This window comes from Trichoplusia ni, chromosome 7 (genome assembly GCF_003590095.1).
Source record: "Trichoplusia ni isolate ovarian cell line Hi5 chromosome 7, tn1, whole genome shotgun sequence".
In the NCBI taxonomy this organism is placed as follows: domain Eukaryota; kingdom Metazoa; phylum Arthropoda; class Insecta; order Lepidoptera; family Noctuidae; genus Trichoplusia; species Trichoplusia ni.
The window spans coordinates 1,560,409-1,578,570 of record NC_039484.1 but is presented as its reverse complement, the minus strand read 5'-3'; the positions used below and the strand labels follow the sequence as shown (position 1 = coordinate 1,578,570).

Genomic DNA, 18,162 nt, shown 5'->3' with positions numbered 1-18,162 from the left:
TGATCGCGAGGCAAACGGTAGATAATGTAGCTGGCAGCTAGAAATCTCAGATCTGTACGAGATAGGTTTTATAAATTGAAATCTCCGTACAATAGTGGTTTCGTTGGCCCTCACCTAAATAAACTTGTAGTTGTGTTAACAAACTCAGTAGCTAGATTTTATGTTTCTAGATTATCAAATAATGCGATTTAGGTAGGTCGGTAAGTACCATGTTTATTGACGTTTTATTTTGCTGATCGATCCTTGCGATTATACCATGAAATAAGTAATATGCCTAAATAATAAATAGTGAAGCCATTTTACTTTTACTACTATACTACTGTTTTTATTGATTTTTTTTTTGTTTATTATATACACAAAACCATGTTTCCTTTGAGCAGAATTCACCCCCAGAATATACGAATACTTTCACTCCAAATGGCTTGCGAAATTAAACCCGATGCTGTATCAAGACTATACATATAATTTAGCCATAATACCTCTCTCGTGGAGTCGTGGCACATCTTACGTGAGCTTACCAAAACACCTTCCCCGTAATCAATAAATTACCACCGACATACACCCTATATTTCTTCCATTTAGAACGACTGTACTGTGCCTTGTCATTCGTCTTTCATTTGTCTTTGATCAATACATTTGTAGATGAACAGCATACGTTGCTCAATTTTAATCACTGTTTTACGTAGGCTTCTATTATAGAGTCTTTGTAGGCTGAAATGCGAGTGTCAATAAAATTTGTCAGACAGCTATAGTGCCTATTAATATCTGAGCAAAAACGAAGGCGCTGTTTATGATTTGGTGGTCATCGATCCAGTTGGCTAGCTGTGCCTGCATATTAAACACGATGAAGTAATTCGAAACTCAAAGATGATTAGTATACAAAATAAAAAAAAATGGGATCGCGTCAATGTTCCAGATTTTATAGTTATACAAATAGCAAAAAACACACGAAGCGCTAACTTAGAACAAAAAAGAATTGATCTATTGACAATAACATCACTATATCATCATTTTCTTTAGAGCCAAAATAGGAACAGATAACATTAATTCATAATTTTTCCTGTAAGATAATAATAGCTTTGTAAAAAACGAAATCTAAGTACCATAATAACTATCGTGAGACTATTCATTATTAAATGATGTAACGGTTTACTCACGCGAGTCGAACTGGCGATCCCGCCGCGTCTGCTCATGATTAAGGACTCCGGTTGGGTCCGAAACTAGTCGGGCTACCCCGATAAATACGCGTGAGTAAACCGTTACATCATTTAATAATCTAAGTACCAACTTCGCACCATACCTATTTCCTAACCAGGTCGTAATCATGCACATATTAATTACTGTTAATTAGCAATATTGGCTGCTATATGTCAGCATTGCGTTATTATTTAGCGGCTAACATGACAGCTGGTAACCAATTGCAGTTGTTACATATTTAGACTTTACGGCCAGCCTTCACCGATTTGTTAGTTTTCGAAAACATTGTTGCGAATGGGCTGTCTCAGATTTCAACAGCTATTAATAATTATAGTTTATGTTACGAGAATGTTGGGAATAGATTGTTTGTTGAAGTGTGGACTAGGTACCGGAAAGAAAGAGTTAAGATGTTATGTAAGATAGGTTTATTAAGACATTTTTTTTTAAATTTCATCAAATTTGGCTCTGTAGCTTTTTATTAGTCGATTGTTTTTGTTTCAAAATATGATATAACCGATAATAACGCTAATACAAATCTGTGTTTTGTGACTTTACCTTATTTGAAACTTGTATGCATAAAAATTTGTTCTTCCCATTCATAGAAGTCAAAATATAGCCAGGGTCTCTACATTGTATTAGTTTCGTACATTATAAATGAGACTAAGCATCCCTAGCATAAAGAACACCTCTACCTACTCCTGAGGGACAAACACGCGTAAACATATTCCTATAATGTTGTAGGCCTTATTTCAAACCGCTTTATACATATAATATATAGTCTGGGGGCATACTACGACCTCTTTTCACGACTCTCGTTTTTGTGGGAGCGAGATGCAGTTCTACCCCGTGTAGAGCGCCGTCTCGCTCCCACGACTGCAACTGTATAACTTTATTTAAGAGTAGAAGGTCTTCTGGTGACTCCCTAGCCGCCGTCCATTTGCTATACAATGTTACACACGCTTCGTACTCGTATAGACTAGCCTTTATGCCTTATTCATACGGTAACACTCAGGGGTGTCGCTATTAAGTAAATGATTATGTTCGCTTAATATTGTGTGGGTTCGTCGTTGCTGTTTAAGTAGAAGTTTAAATAAAAGCTCTGACGAATTAAGTTTAAGTAATTTGGAGTTATAAAGTACAAAATTAAATTAATAAAATCAAGTGCATTTAGCTATTCTCTATAGCCTCAGTTACCACAATAGCAATTCATTCTTTATGCTCGAATCTTCTATTTTAAATTCTGCAGAGACATGGAAAGAAAGGTACTATTTGTAAGAAAATGCCAAAATCGCATATTACCTTATATTTTACCACTAATTATTGTGCCTTTTCTGATAATTATTTTCGTACACTGCACTTTCACTTTACATTGTGTGGCAGCCCTAAAACTCAACCAAAGCGATGTCCATCAAGTGTCTACGGTGATTGCTGAGGAAATTAATCACAACAGTGGAGTAGCAGGGCGCTTCGTACCTTTGTTGGCTTCATTTTTTTTAATCCAGTCCTACCAATGAGTATTTCATTGTTTAAAAGATTTGTCTAATATGAGGTGTTTTAAAATTATAATTCTAGGTATACCATGTTATTTGAAAATAGATTTAAATTCTGGGAGTTTCGTTTTTTACCCGCTATGCAGTTACTTATTTTTAATTTGATTGTCCTTTTTTATAAAATCATATTATTACTGAATTCAAATGTTTTGATGAATTGAAAACACGTACTTCGTTACCATAAACCCTATACTATCACAATTTAATATTACCAAATATACCATCTAACAATTCTCTTTACGTAAATGATTAAGTACGTCTATTCCAGGTATTACAATAATATATTCGGACCCATCAATTTACCGTCACAAACTCCGAAACTTGCCCAAGTATAACCGAGTAACAGACAGAACGTTATCATGAAAACTTTTGTTATTTGTTCTCTTAACGATAATGCTCTACGATATTAGTTCGAAACATCGTATAAGTAATAATTAATTGCGTATGTTTATCTTGGTAATATGTTTCATATTATACGTGAGGTTAACGTATAGAGGGATTGGATGTGTACACTGAAAATCGAGTTAAGTTGGATAAATGTAGGTATTTGGTATCAAAGAGTGTAAGAGAGATGTAGAGATAAGTATTATTGGATAATTATTGCTAATTGTATATACCTGAGCCAAATAAGACGATATTATTATACTTGTTGTAATAGGAGATATTTATTAAATGATGTAACGGTTTACTCACGCGTATTTATCGGGGTAGCCCGACTAGTTTCGGACCCAACCGGAGTCCTTAATCATGAGCAGACGCGGCGGGATCGCCAGTTCGACTCGTTGGGTCTGGTTACATCATTTAATAATGAATCATTCTCACGACAGTTACAATCAAAATATAGGAGACATTTGTATTTACATTGTATTAGTATGTAGTGGCATAAGTAAGAAATTGTTTAATTAATCAATTAAGGAGTATACGCTCTACCTAGCGTAAAACCCTCTATAATATGGTTAAGGTCAAAGTACTCTTTTCCCTTTTTCTTATTAGAGCTTAAAAGATTTTAAATGGCAATGAACGTGGGGTGAACGTTCATTGCCATTTCACCACATTCGATTTCGATTCAATATTGAATAGTGCATAAGTTTTAAGTCACTCGTAAGTCTCATGCTGGCCTTTTCATTTTTAGACAGATTAAAGAAAGAAAACCATTTAAAAATGATTGAAAATTTAAAATGATGATTGATTTCTAGATTTTCTAATTGATTATGGTAAAGTATTGTTCAACGAAATATTCTACACATTCATTGATTATTGAATTCCATTTAAACATAGTTAAAAACTGGACACTCACCATAAAACAACTTCATAAATTATATTTTCTAAACGATTATTTACAAAAGAATCAGTTATAACTCGTTGTTAACAAATGTTTTAGAAACATGCAATTTCTTAACAAATTGCTATTTAAGAAAGCCGTTTGTTGAATTATTGTCGTTATTTCGTTTTCATTGTAATAATAAATATGTTGGTGTGTAAGTTTTAACTAAGTTTTTACAATTTCGCGTTTAGCATTCCGCTAGAATGATATGAAAGCCCTCGATATAATATATTTAATCCATATAATTTATGTGTTGTACACGTGTTTATAATTTTTAATAGTATCCATACACTTACTAACTTACTGCATTAATAAAAAGTATCTGGAATTAAAAAGACGTCTACTAAACAAGATATGTCTGTCTCTAAACCAGACTCATATAAATTCACTGAAGCACCCAAGTTTATAGCGTTACTACAAGCATAAAAACTTGTCAATAACCAAATAAGTAATAGGAAATAGTATTTTAATACAAGGTTCTCTTGTTTTGGTGCACAGTGGGCGCGTATTTGTATCATCATTATAATAAAAAAATGTTCAAAGCTTTTAATGTCAATTTTCAGTATCTTTTATAGTAGTAGTATTTATGAAATGATCCAAAGGTTTACAATCCCGATAAATAGCCGGGAGTAAACCTTTGCATCATTCAATAATGAATTATTATCACGATAGATAACCGAATGGTTGAGGTCATCACGCAAAATCCACGTTTGTGAAATCCACGCGAACGTCGCGTCGTTTTTTATACGTCGTCGTCCAGTCGTTTTTTTTCATTTAAAAAATAAAGAAAATGTGGTATTTAAACCACATTTTCTTTGTGGGTGTTATGTGAAACAGTTTCATATTGATTCAGTGATTTATTTCTTAGAACGGTATTGTCAACATTACTCGAGTTTGCAACCAATTTTATTTATCTTGTCACCTTTTTTCTTGAGTTATAATGTTAATTGAAGCAATAAATTATATAGCAATCTCTTAAAGGTGTCGATAGATCAATGATAAAATTAATCGGTAGTTAATTGTTGGGCGACGATCAAGAATTTCTGCACAACAGATCAATAGATCAGACATCGATAAAGCCGAATTAAATGCGTGTTATCTACTACTAGCTGTCGCCCGCGACTTCGCGCGGTTAGAAGATATAAGTTATGATTTATACCTGCCCTGTTTTTTTCACATTTTCCATTGTATCTTCGCTCCTATGAGTCGCAGCGTGATGGTATATAGCTTAAAACCTTCCTCGATGAATGGTCTATTCAACACAATTTTTCAATTTGAACCAGTAGTTCCTGAGAACTTAATTGGGTTTTTTGTTTTAGGTATAATCTTCTTCTTTTCGTTTAGCTCTTGCCAGAGTAGTTGTTGCAGTCATGTAATAGCAGATCGGGCAGATGTTAAACATAGTATAACTACGAAATAATAACTTCTTTATATGAAATAATGAACCTGCCGTGACTTTTAAATGTCAAGTTTTCCTATTAGTTTTACAATAAACTAACTTAATTGTTATACTAACACACCTACGCTCTACTACGAGTGTTATAAATCAGAACACGTGACAGTTGACATAAATGGCTGCGCAGACGCAGAAGTGAATCATCACATTTTTGTGAAGGCCACGCATTTATTAAACAATGTATCTTCCTATTCTGTTAAGGAATACATGATAAACTTTTCTATATGTAACTTTAATCATATTTTGTTTGATTTAAAACTGAAAAACTAAAATTAAAAAGAAAGCAAATAAATGCTGATAAAGAATGAGAAGTGTTATTTAATGTTTGAGATTTAACGTAATTTCAATTTAGTTCACTAGATATTATTTTTAATTCAATATTTTTACTATTACATATTTTTGCTACCTTGTGTCTGGGCGGAGAATCGTATTATCAAAAGTCACAAAATTACCCAAAGTACCAGGGTAAAGACTCGAAGGAACGTGAAATATTTGTTGGTCTAATTATATAACTGGAAGCCGTACACAAAACGCCGCTAATGTACCGCCTCATATGTCCAAAACGGTTGCATTCCAAAGAAAAGGTTTGTCAACCTTACACTCAGTGGACCACCTACCAAGACACAGAGATCCGAGCTTTTGACTTCGTATAAAAGATTTATGACATTCATGAATGTGCTCATGAAATGAAATCTAATGACTTCGTTATAGTGCAATATTCATGTATTCTTTTGAGCGAAGATTGCCGGTACTATGAGATCTTTAAGCAGGATTGATGTCGGTGTGAAAGAGAGATAGGGCACTATACTAATAATGGTAACTCTTTCTCTAAATTGTGACATTTCTACCTTAAAGAGTAGTATAGTTATGGCTCTTGGCGCCTCTTGCTTTATTAATGACTAAACAATTAGATTTGACCGGCGCTTTTACTATAAATCAGTTACTTTACAATTTCTAGTACCATAAGGAAATAATTTTCTCGAAATAGATTTGCAGTTAAAGACCATTGTCTGTTTGAGAATTTCTCTCATCAATTTGATATTTACGGTTTCTCATTGTGGAATATTGTAAACCTGTGTTTTAAGAGTTAACAAGCTTTTGCTACAAGTTTTGGCTTGGGACTTTTGATTATACAGAACGCAGAATTATAAAGTCACCAAACACTTTTATTTTAAAATTGATTTTTTATCGCCTTACGGATACTCAACAAATGATAAGTTACATATTTAATTTAAACACTGAAATATTGTTTAAAATATCAAAGCTAGAAATAGCTCTAAAATTCTGTATCGGACCGTCGGCTTTCAAAACTTCTTAATTTAAGAGCATGTCTATTTCCTCTACTTCTCAAAAATTTAGTCCATACACAAATAATACTCACACATAGATACCAATGTATAATGACACACACATAGATGTGGGGTGTGCACACACAAAATATGTTAATACAACGTGTGACTTACAAACCAGTGACTCACTGCCATCCTTGAGATACCTTAGCGGTCAATTTCTCGACGATTAAGTATAACCAAATGAATTGCTTCTGCCACATAATTATGCTTCTCTTACCTACCACTACAACATAAAGTAGTACAGCAATTTTGAGAGCAGGACCGCGCAATACACGGCGTCGCTCTGTCTCTGTCTGTCTGCCTCTCTCCTACAACTGTATTAATATTTATCTTAGAAGTAGCTGTAGGCTTGTAGGCGTTGAAGAGTATTGAAGGATATTTTTATCTTAAGTGTGAATCTTTGTCCTTTGTACTTCCTTGTTTATATTAAACTTTGATTGATACGTATAGGGCTTATTGTGATAAGCATTTTGGTTTTGGTAGCCTAAACTATTTTCCTTTGTTTGTAGTTAATTCTACAGCGCTCAACCTGTCGCGGGGTCTATCCCATAGGCCATGCATTTGTGTGATACACGAATGCTTGTTCTGTGTTTGGTTGTCGCATGCATGTGACTGGATTATTAGTGAAACCCCAACGACCCAAGGATTTAATAATACCTTACAGCAGGAATAGTACCTACTAACAAAAAGAACTGGTGTATGGAAACTTGTACTTGCCATAGTGGCAAATATCTCTTAGCATATAACCTACAATATGCGTAAAAACTGATACCTATATATTTTTCAACTTAAACCATAGTCTTTACGCATTGAATTAAAGCTAAAGTTCAAAGTGAAGATAGCGTGTCTAAGTATAGCTACACGTGAACTGTTTATTTACGTTACTTTAATAGGTGTTGTTCCGCGAACCTCCGGCCCACGTGTTGATGTCACTTCGTAGTAATCCGCTCAGACTGTTCAATCAGCACTATTTCTGTTAAGCTGTTATTGTATTAATAATCAGTGCGTGTATGAACGCAACTGGGCTTTCATGTGGTGTAAAATGATTTAACTGATAACTCTGCCTAGTTAGACATGAGATATTATTTTCTATAGTATTTGACGTAACTGTATTATATCGAAACGAAATTTCCTTTCGATAAGTCTCGTGACTGTCTTTGACTGCACAAAAAGTCGAGTGGTGCAGTCACCATGCTAAACCCGCTGAGCGTAACGTGTCGAGAGTTCGATCCCCGCGTAAGACAAAGATTGAATTCCTTACTGCGGTAGTCTTTTATTATAAAATGTTATAAAAAAATACTCATTTTTCTTATGGAATCCATATTTTCTCAAATTTAACTTTTATAATGGTTGATAGGCATCGCCAGTAGGTAGCAGTGAATGCCCCTTTCAAATAGTTTCGCGCCATCACTGCCAATTAGTTACTATAACAATTTCATGGCTTCTGAGATTGCAAAATTAATGAATAGAGATTTAGAATTGTGAGTTTTAGTTGGTAAATTAGGTAATATTTTTTGATAATCTATTGATAAACAAAATAGTGTTGTCTTTTATGTGAACGGCTTTGAATATGTTATGCATAGATGGCTATGTTTTAGGCATGTAAATAAATACAAAATGAAAATTGCCTGCAAATACCTACGAATGTCTACTTAACCAGTTCAAATAAATTGCAATTATTATTTGAACAAAGATTAAGATACAATTCAGATCAACCTACATGCCTAAAACTCTTAAAGCCAATTAAGGAACTACCTTACTCTGCAGAAAAACATCGTGAGCACAATCTGGAAATAACGGTATCAAATCACTAACATGCGCTGAACAAGCGTAGTAATCAATGTTCGTACCTTCTCCGTACGAGGAAAGGCCTTTGCCCTGCAATGGGTCACTTACAGGTTCAAATCTGTGTAACTGTATTCGTTAAGGTAATATAGTGGCATTCAAAATCGGCGTATAAAAAGATATATTATAAGACCTCTTCCGCTCTCCATTTTCTTCTTCTAAGGCAAGTGTGATTTTTTTCATGTCAAAACCTCTTTACTAACTAAATAAATAAACTAAACTCCTTACTCGATGACATAAACAAAATAATATTTTAATTTTGTTAAACACCTTTCATTCCATTTTTAACTTGATTGAATTCTTTTGGATTAAAAACAATTTAACATAAAAAAAACAAAACGCTTCTTAATTCAAAATTAATTTACGAGGAATGTCAACCCCTATCGCGTTCAAAGACCTTTTAAAGTCTTAAAGATGTTAAGGGGCAGCGTCTTAATTATTTATGCAGTTGGTAGTATCATTTGTACAGTCTAATGTACCAATATGTATTCATAGCTCTCGCTTCATTAGCCGGGTACCTCTCAAAGGCACGCTTTTCAGCGCACAACTTATATAAATTTCATAAAATCGTCGCCTGGAGATCAGACGTAAACGAATTGTTTTCATTTTTAATTTCGTCGACTTTAATTTTTGTAGATCGTAAATTGTTTTCTAAGTAAACTTTGCTTTTATGTTTTAACCTAAAAGTATATACCTACATTGAAATACTAAGCAAAGTTTTAGATACTAACTCGTCCCATAGGTATTTTGCCATTCACCGAAACGACCAATTTGGCTTTTTTCCACAACGGTAATAATAAATCGAATACAGCAAAACTTTATCCCGCACCATTTTATTTTTAATCCTTAAAATGCTGAAATGACAAAAATATCCATGTATATTATCTTTAACAGTCACGTTTTGGTTATGCCCAAAATTGGGATAGAAATAAACATTATGTTTGGTCGTAAATAAATTTTACTTTCATATGCACGTTAGCAAGCCATTCTATGTAATGACCATCTCGTTTCAACTGACCTTTTTTGCTATACGACTCACGATTGCGTCCCATAAAAGGCTATGTCCAGATAACTTTATTCCACATAATGCGTCCCTATCCCTTTGAAAAGGAAAGTTGTATAACATTTTTTGAGATCGCTTCCCTTTTAAGGTCGCTGTCAGTACTTTTTATTGCAGAAATGGATGCGAAAAGGAATGTTCCCGGACAATATCAAAGGGTTAGCCGATGTGGTGGCATTTTTTTATTCAAAATGCAGTAGACGGTGCAATAAATTGTTAAAATGTCTTTCGCTTATAGAATTTCTAGTGATCGTTTTATGGGTATTCAAGTCGTGAGGATCGATTTATTATGTTGAAAAACAGTGGCATGTTTTGGTTAAAGGGCGTGCACCTTTCGTGTGGTATTCCATTTAATTAACGGCCGCCGCCTCTGTGACCGAAGCACAATAAAAACACGTCCAAAATTGCATCCCGCATGTAGAGTTCCAAGTTCAAATTAAACCCGTCGGCTGATCAGTCGTCCTGCAGGCGCGCGCGCTCGCCGCTCCTCGAGGCAGTGCGCCGGCGCCGATGTTTCCGATCGGTCGATTGGATCGCGACGTGAACGCGTGCGCACTGCGAAAATACCGCAACTATATTTACCGTCGCGATTGTGAAAAGTGTTTGGCGATCTCTTTGCACGAGTGCCGTTGTTGTTCTAAAATGCAAAGGATTTTCCAATATAAGTGCGTTCGTATTGTGACAACCGTGCAAATTCCGTGATTGTGTGCTATTACTGTGAATAGTTTAGAACTCAATTGCTGACTGTGTCTAAGTATACTGGCGCTATCTTGCTTAATTAAAGTTCGCTGACCTTTTGAAAACAAGTAACAAATGTGCCACCACCGTATTTCGTCACGCACTGCAATCCAAATATCATTCAAGTCAATACTATAAGTGAAAACATGGTTATATTAAAATTTGAACAGCGCGGCAGCCGTGTTGTCAAACTAAATGACCTAATCGACACCTACTGATTAAACAGTCCCATAATTTGTGAGGCATAAATTCGTCATGGAATGCTAATGTTAGTAAGTAGGTAGGTATAAGGCTTAAATGTCTGCCTACGGTGATATATCTGAGAATTAAGAGATGCAACGGACGTGTGCTTCCAGGAAGTCATTACCTTCTTGTGACAATGACTTTATTTCACAAGAGGAGACGGTTTCTTGTGCGTGTGTATACTGACCCTCATAATAAACTGTAACTGTTTCTTTATTGGCTGTTCCACTTCGCCCTTCGTTGTGTCGAACCTTTTATATTTATCTGATGACTATTTTGTAGTCGTATTGTTCTATTACGTCCGTATTGTTGTTTCTATACCTACTAAACCTGATTACAGTCACTTTTGTCGTCAGAGTTTGATTCATGTAAACAATTGTCATTTTATGCTCAGTATATTTCTGTTTATTGTGTATCGTTATTTGTATTGTATTGATAGTCATTTAGAAACATTTCTATTGAACTGGTTGCAATAACGCACGTTTTTATACATGAGCTGCATAAGTGACTTAATTGAACAAGAATTCCTATTCGTAGCTAATTATAATGAACAAAAGCTCACCAAATTATTGATAGATATTTCATGAAACAATTGCCATCTCCGTTCCTCGATTTTAATTTAACAGTTGATAGTTGCCATAAATTCTGTCATCAATAAACTTAAATGTCCAATTGAACTGATATAAGGATTTGTTACAATTGGATTTCGCACTCATAACCCTAGTAAATGTAGGACGTAAACTTTGAACAAACGATAAAGAAAGGTTTAATTGCTATTACTGCTGCTGACACAGATTACCCCATAGTTAATGAAAGCACAGATTAAAAATGATTGCTGCTCTAATTTATTGGTAACGAACAATCTTTGTCGTAATTACTGAACTATTATTGTGATTTATGATGAAGTAATTAGAAAGGTAGGTTATATTAGACCCTTTTATCTAGATGTTTAAGAGCATGTTATAGTTGGTTATAATAAATAATCCATCCAGATTCCTCACAATGAACTTACTAATTTAAACATTATATTTTCTTAATTACAATGGCTATCGGTAAAGGCGAAACTTACTTTACAAACTGTTTTTGAAGAAAAAATTATGTATTTCTCCTCCATATCCTCACATCGTTGTCTTCTTTACTGAGGCATTTTTTCTTTAATATATTGCACCACTTGTACCTATCCCTGGAATCGTGAACCGTGTCATAAATAATACTGTCCAGCTCATAGCGATCTTAGTCCTTCATTACGACTCAAAGATAAAGTCCCCTTATTCCTTTGAAAATCAGTATTACAATCCCTTGCTCAGGTATCTTGACTTCTAAACAATATCCCAGCCACCGCTACATTAACCTGTCCTAAGAAACCATTATCATAATCACTAAGCTTATCTAGCTGTTAACTGATCGCAATACGTCCATGATTTACGGTTAGATCTAGGATAGCACCCAATCTCTTGACCTTATCCATAAGAGGTTATTACGCCATCTATACTAAGGAGGTGGAATATTCACCGCAGTAAATGACCTTGGATTATTCGTTTTGTAAACAAGGCAACTTGTAACTGGAGATTGTGTTTCAAATTACTAGTTTGGGTGTTAGTTGAACACTTAGCTTAAAGCTTAAATAACAGGCTCATTTTATTTCATGTTGATCTGAAATATAATTGATTAACAGAGTAGTATTCCCATTCGCTACTGTGTGGCATCGCGAATTTTTTCAGAGAATAAAAAAAAAAAAGTTTTTTAGTCTATGGCAACTCACAACTAAACGTCACTTTCTTTTTTCGCGACTTAACGGCATCGTGGTGATTTTGTTAATTACACTTTAATTACGTTATTTAAATAGTTTTTGGCATATTTCAAGTCGAAAAAGTATTGCCAATTGATACAAAAGCCTTGAAAATACTGGCCAAGATGTTTAAAAGTGATCTTCGAGACTATAAAGGCGCTGCGGAGTTAATGCAGGATGCGTGTACGCAGCCCTTGCCCTAGGTTCATCGCCGTGGGATGGAACCCCAAATTACGGAATATAAACGATGGAACACTGACCCATAACCTCAAAGAGGGGGCCAACAGGTGAGGTTTTCTCTGATTTTAGGTTCAGCGAACAAGGACGCAAATATGATGTGAGATGATGCGAAATACTAAAAACATGCATGAACCGAGCGGGTCCGAGAGACTTTAGCTCGAAGATCGGGCTCTTCGCGAGACGTCGTAGCTCTGATAAACCCTACTGCAAAGTTCGGGACGCGAGCCCGCAACTTTGATAGTACACAAAACAACATGCATTACGTATAACCGAGCTAGTACGCGATGCTCCACGCTCGATGTTAAATTGTGGGCGCCCCCAAATTACGGAATATAAACGATGGAACACTGACCCATAACCTCAAAGAGGGGGGCCAACAGGTGAGGTTTTCTCTGATTTTAGGTTCAGTGAACAAGGACACAAATATGATGTGAGATGATGCGAAGTACTAAAGACATGCATGAACCGAGCGGGTACGAGAGACTCTAGCTCGAAGATCGGGCTCTTCGCGAGACGTCGTAGCTCTGATAAACCCTACTGCAAAGTTCGGGACGCGAGCCCGCAATTTTGACAGTACACAAACAACATGCATTACTACAAAGTTCGGGACGCGAGCCCGCAACTTTGATGTTACACAAAGAACATGCATTACTACAAAGTTCGGGACGCGAGCCCGCAACTTTGATAGAACAACATGCATTAAGTATAACCGAGCTTGTACGCGAGACAGCTCGAAGATCAAAACTTCGTACGAGATACGACAGTTTTGATGAAGAACATACTATGTTCACTGGTTCTCACAGTCCACAACAAGAACCAATGGTGACACTCTTCGAGGTGGATTCGAGGCTCAAGATAGAAACAAGACCAATGCACCTATCAAGAATGTATAACAAAAGTTATAACCGAATACCACTCTAAACCTAAGCAAGGACTGTGGAAAACATAAGTGGTCCGGCATCAAACCAAAGTGCTAGCACAGCAAGGTGGACCCAAGAGTGGTATGATACAACTGTGACACCCTCGCTGAACAGGACACAGGAAGGGTGGCCCCGAGAGGGTACACCATGCCATGCATCCAGCAGGCAATTGTCAACCAGGTATATGTAATATATCTAACTGTCTTTCATGTTGTGAACATACCACCACTAATGTACCTTAAAATACTTGAACATAACATTGTTTACATAAACAATATACATATAAATGAAATCAACAATATGTGTCAGACCATCAATAACTCATGAGTTAGGGGCTGTACAAATATGCACTCACAGTAAAAATTCTATCTATATACATATATGTCTAAAGATTTAATATTCTTAAGACCACCAAACTCAACGGACAGATCAGATTTGTTCTTAACTGAAAACCAAAAATATATATAGAAAAATATTATAGTTTTCAAATTGTGGATATGGGAACCTTGGACCATCAATATCACATGTCTTGCACAGTCTTAAGATAAAACTGATTCCTTAGGTTCAATAACTCAGAATAACCTAAACTCAGAAAAATTAATCCGCTTTGAGTTTAAAAATGTCATATAAATTTACTGCAATTCCATGTAGTCCATGTACAGCACCCACAGTCCTTACAGACTAGAAATTTAACAAACTGTTGTCTGAATGACCACCCATTGGTTAGAATCAGTATAAATGTCTGGCTGACAGAGGGGCTACACTCACATTTATCTAAATGATTTTCCCTCATTGTTAACTATGATTAAAGTATATTAGTGCAATAAATACTTTAGGTTTACTATGAATAGAGACTAGTTAACATCAGAAATACAGCAAGAATGCAACTCCTATAGAGATACTAAATATCAATGATATTAAACATTGCCCAATCAGCAAATTGGCAAGATTGTTGGGAACCTTCTGTGAACCTGCCCAAGAGGTTATGTTCAAACACACACAAAAAATAATAGAACAAGTTAAGTACTTAGCCTTGTTGCATAACAATAGCAATCTTGATGCTGTCAACTGACCTAAGATGGGGCCCCATTACATAATCCGAAACTATAAGAACATTATAGAAAATGTATACTAGAACTAGTTTCTAAAGCTTTCTAATAGAATGGTGACACATTGTAATGGCGAAAACAATTGTAGTGTGGTGCCTTGTTTAGAATGATGACTTGCATTTAATACATCAATTAGAACATAATATTAACTGGATTAAGTCAGTGACCCGCGGGTACGCGTGAGGTGCGGTCGCGTCATTCACCTACGGTGCTAGAAAAATGACGTCGAACTCGAAAGTAATTAAGTGCAATAACTGTAACATTGTGATATGTGAGGTGTTAGCCTATGTCCAGAACAAAATGGATGTTATGGATGAGGAAAGCTTAATGAGATTGTGTGTCACAAGTTTTTCTGAAGAGGAGATTGAAGCGGCTAAAAACTTGCTTTTCGATTCGATCACTACTACAAGACGTAAAATTTCGCGTAAGAGAGAAGGAAAATCACAGAGGGATCTTGCTGATATAATTACATTATTTAAAGAAACAGATCCGGAATTAGTACCCATATTTGTTGCTCGGGAACTACATAAATTACCACCAATATCGTTTGATCATCTGGATGCAAGTAAACTTCTGAAGGATATTTTGTTGTTGCAAAACGAACTAAAGATTATTAAGGATTCCTACGTGACTAACAAACAGTTAGATGATTTAAAATTACATATTGAGCAGTCCAAACACCAAACATTGGATTGTACAATAACTGATCTACCTCACAATACAGAAAAGCAAAACATAGCGATGACGCAGTCGTTGGCGGGTTGTCGCGAGCAAAGCGATGATACTCCGTCCCTGTCATACGCGGAATGCATCAATCGGTCTCTCGCTCTCTCACATACAAGCACGCGCGTGGAGGCCTCAACCGCGGTTTCGACACAGGTGCAACGCAAGCGCGCGAATCCTGAGCGCCCGAGTGTCGTACCGGAGACGGCGCGGTCTATATCACAAGCGATAAGCGGAAGCGAGAAAATACAACCAGATAAAGAAGAGAAGAATGGATGGACAATTGTACAAAAAAAGAAGCCAAAGTACAAGTTTGCAGGAAGTAGAGGAAAAGCGGCTTCGGATGTGGATATGAAATTTAAAGCTGCGGAAATAAATATTCCATTATTTATATCCCGTGTAGCTAAAGAAGTTACTGACAGCGACATTGCTGACTACATTCTGTCAAAGACTCAAACTGCAGTAACAATAAAGAAAATTATAATGCAAAAGGAAAGAAATTATAATGCATTTAAAATCTTTGTACCACACCACAAGCTCGCAATGTTTTTAGATGATAGTCTGTGGCCAGAAGGTGTGTCTTTTAGGCGCTTTGTTTACTTTAATAAAACTAAGAAGGCCGAAAACAATGTTGTGAATAGTGATGTGATACAAAACAATTAATAATGGGTATACAAACAAATACAACTGCAACAACTACTTTATTTAAATTTGTCAGTTTTAACTGTAAGTCGATAAAAAGATCAATTGATTGTGTCAGAAAATTGTGTCAGTCGGCGGATATCATAGCCTTACAAGAGACCTGGCTACTTCCCTATGACATACCGATACTGGGCACTGTTGACCAGGAGTTCGCATACACGGGCACGTCAGCAGTGGATATTTCAAACGGTGTTTTGAAAGGAAGACCTTACGGTGGCGTGGCAATACTGTGGCGTAAAAGTGTGTTCAAAGAGGTGACTGTTATCGAGTGCAATAATCCGCGTATCAGTGCAATAAAAGTGTCTATGAAAGACCGCGCATTTCTTGTGTTTAGTGTTTACATGCCGACAAATGGAATAGACAATTTGGAGGAGTTTACGACATGTTTTGGCGAGGTATGTGCGATAGTTGATCATTACGCTATAGAATCTATTTACGTACTAGGAGATTTTAATGCTCATCCGGGAGAACTGTTCGGTAACGAGCTAATTAATTTATGTATGGACCAACAATGGTCCTGTGTGGATATAGATGTGTTAGGAAGTGTATTAAGTAATTATACATTTATAAGCGAGGCTCACGGGTGTGTGAGGTGGCTCGATCACTGTGTTACTAGTCATTCTGCCAAACAAACTATTAAGAATGTATTTATTAATTATGACACGTTTTGGTCTGATCATTTGCCCCTAGTCATTGAGTGTGAATTAAGTGCAATTATATGTAAAAATAGTAATTATAATAAAAATATAAAAAATAAAGCTGTTTGGGGCTATAGAACTAAAGAACAAATAAAAAGCTATACCAAATTGTGCAATAGTAAACTGAAATTAATAGATTTTCCTGTTGAATTAAGAGAATGTAGTTATGATATTTGTAATTGTAAGGAACATAGAAATTGTCTAGATAAACTATATAAGGATATAATAATAGCATTAACAGACTCAGCCATTAACACTTGTGAAACTAAATCTCACTCGCGTAAGAAAAAACATGTAATAGGATGGAATAAGCATGTATGTGAAGCTCACAGGGAAGCTAGGAGTAAATTTTTATACTGGGTTTCTCAGGATAGGCCACAATCCGGTACTATATATGAAGAAATGTGTGAAAGTCGCAAATTATTTAAAAATAGATTAAAGTGGTGTCACAATAACAAAGAACAGATAAAAATGGAAATTATTTCGGAATGTCGTGCTTCTAAAAACTTTAGTGATTTTTGGAAAGCAACCAACAGTTTAAATCATAAGACTGGCCTTCCAGTGAGCGTGGGAAGTGCGAGTGATAGCAGAGATATAGCTGAACTGTTTAGAGAACATTTTACCACTAAGTCTCCACTGGGTTCTTCGTCTGCAGATCCTGGGTCCACCATGACCGGTGAATTGTATAGGGTGTCTGCTAAACAAGTTCGACAAATTGTGAGTAGCATGTCTAGGGGCAAGTCACCGGGTCATGATGGACTCAGTATCGAGCATCTAAAATACGCTGGTGTTCATTTACCGCGTGTGCTGGCAATGTTCTTTACCTTATGTCTGAATCACTCGTACTTGCCTATAGACCTTATGAAAACCATCGTAGTACCAATAGTTAAAAATAAAACTGGAGATTTGTCTGATAAGAACAATTACCGACCGATTTCCTTGGCTACAATTGTGGCCAAGGTGTTGGACAGTGTGCTCGACTCAGAACTTGATAAAAATATTAATATTCATGATGCTCAGTTTGGTTTTTCGCGCGGGACTTTCCACTGAAAGCGCAATTCTGAGTCTGAAGCACACTGTCCAATACTACACGGAAAGAAGTACACCTGTGTATGCATGCTTTCTTGACCTCTCCAAGGCATTTGACCTTGTGTCGTATGACTTGTTATGGGAGAAACTCAAGAAAACCCGCGTGCCTACACAGGTACAACGGATT

The 18,162-nt window shown here is 36.0% G+C and overlaps 1 protein-coding gene across 5 annotated transcripts in view; it reads left to right on the top strand.

The window, feature by feature from the left end:
- Positions 1–18,162, top strand: part of LOC113495609 — a 230,738-nt gene that overhangs the window by 73,594 nt on the left and 138,982 nt on the right. The window contains exon 1 of one of the 5 annotated variants that reach the window (XM_026874431.1): positions 9,420–10,538. The exons of 2 other annotated variants lie outside the window; for them this stretch is intronic. The gene's annotated coding sequence lies outside the window, so the exon portion shown is untranslated. Of the gene's footprint in view, positions 1–9,419; positions 10,795–18,162 lie in introns of those variants that run through there. 2 more of the 5 variants (XM_026874430.1, XM_026874429.1) reach the window with 2 other exon arrangements.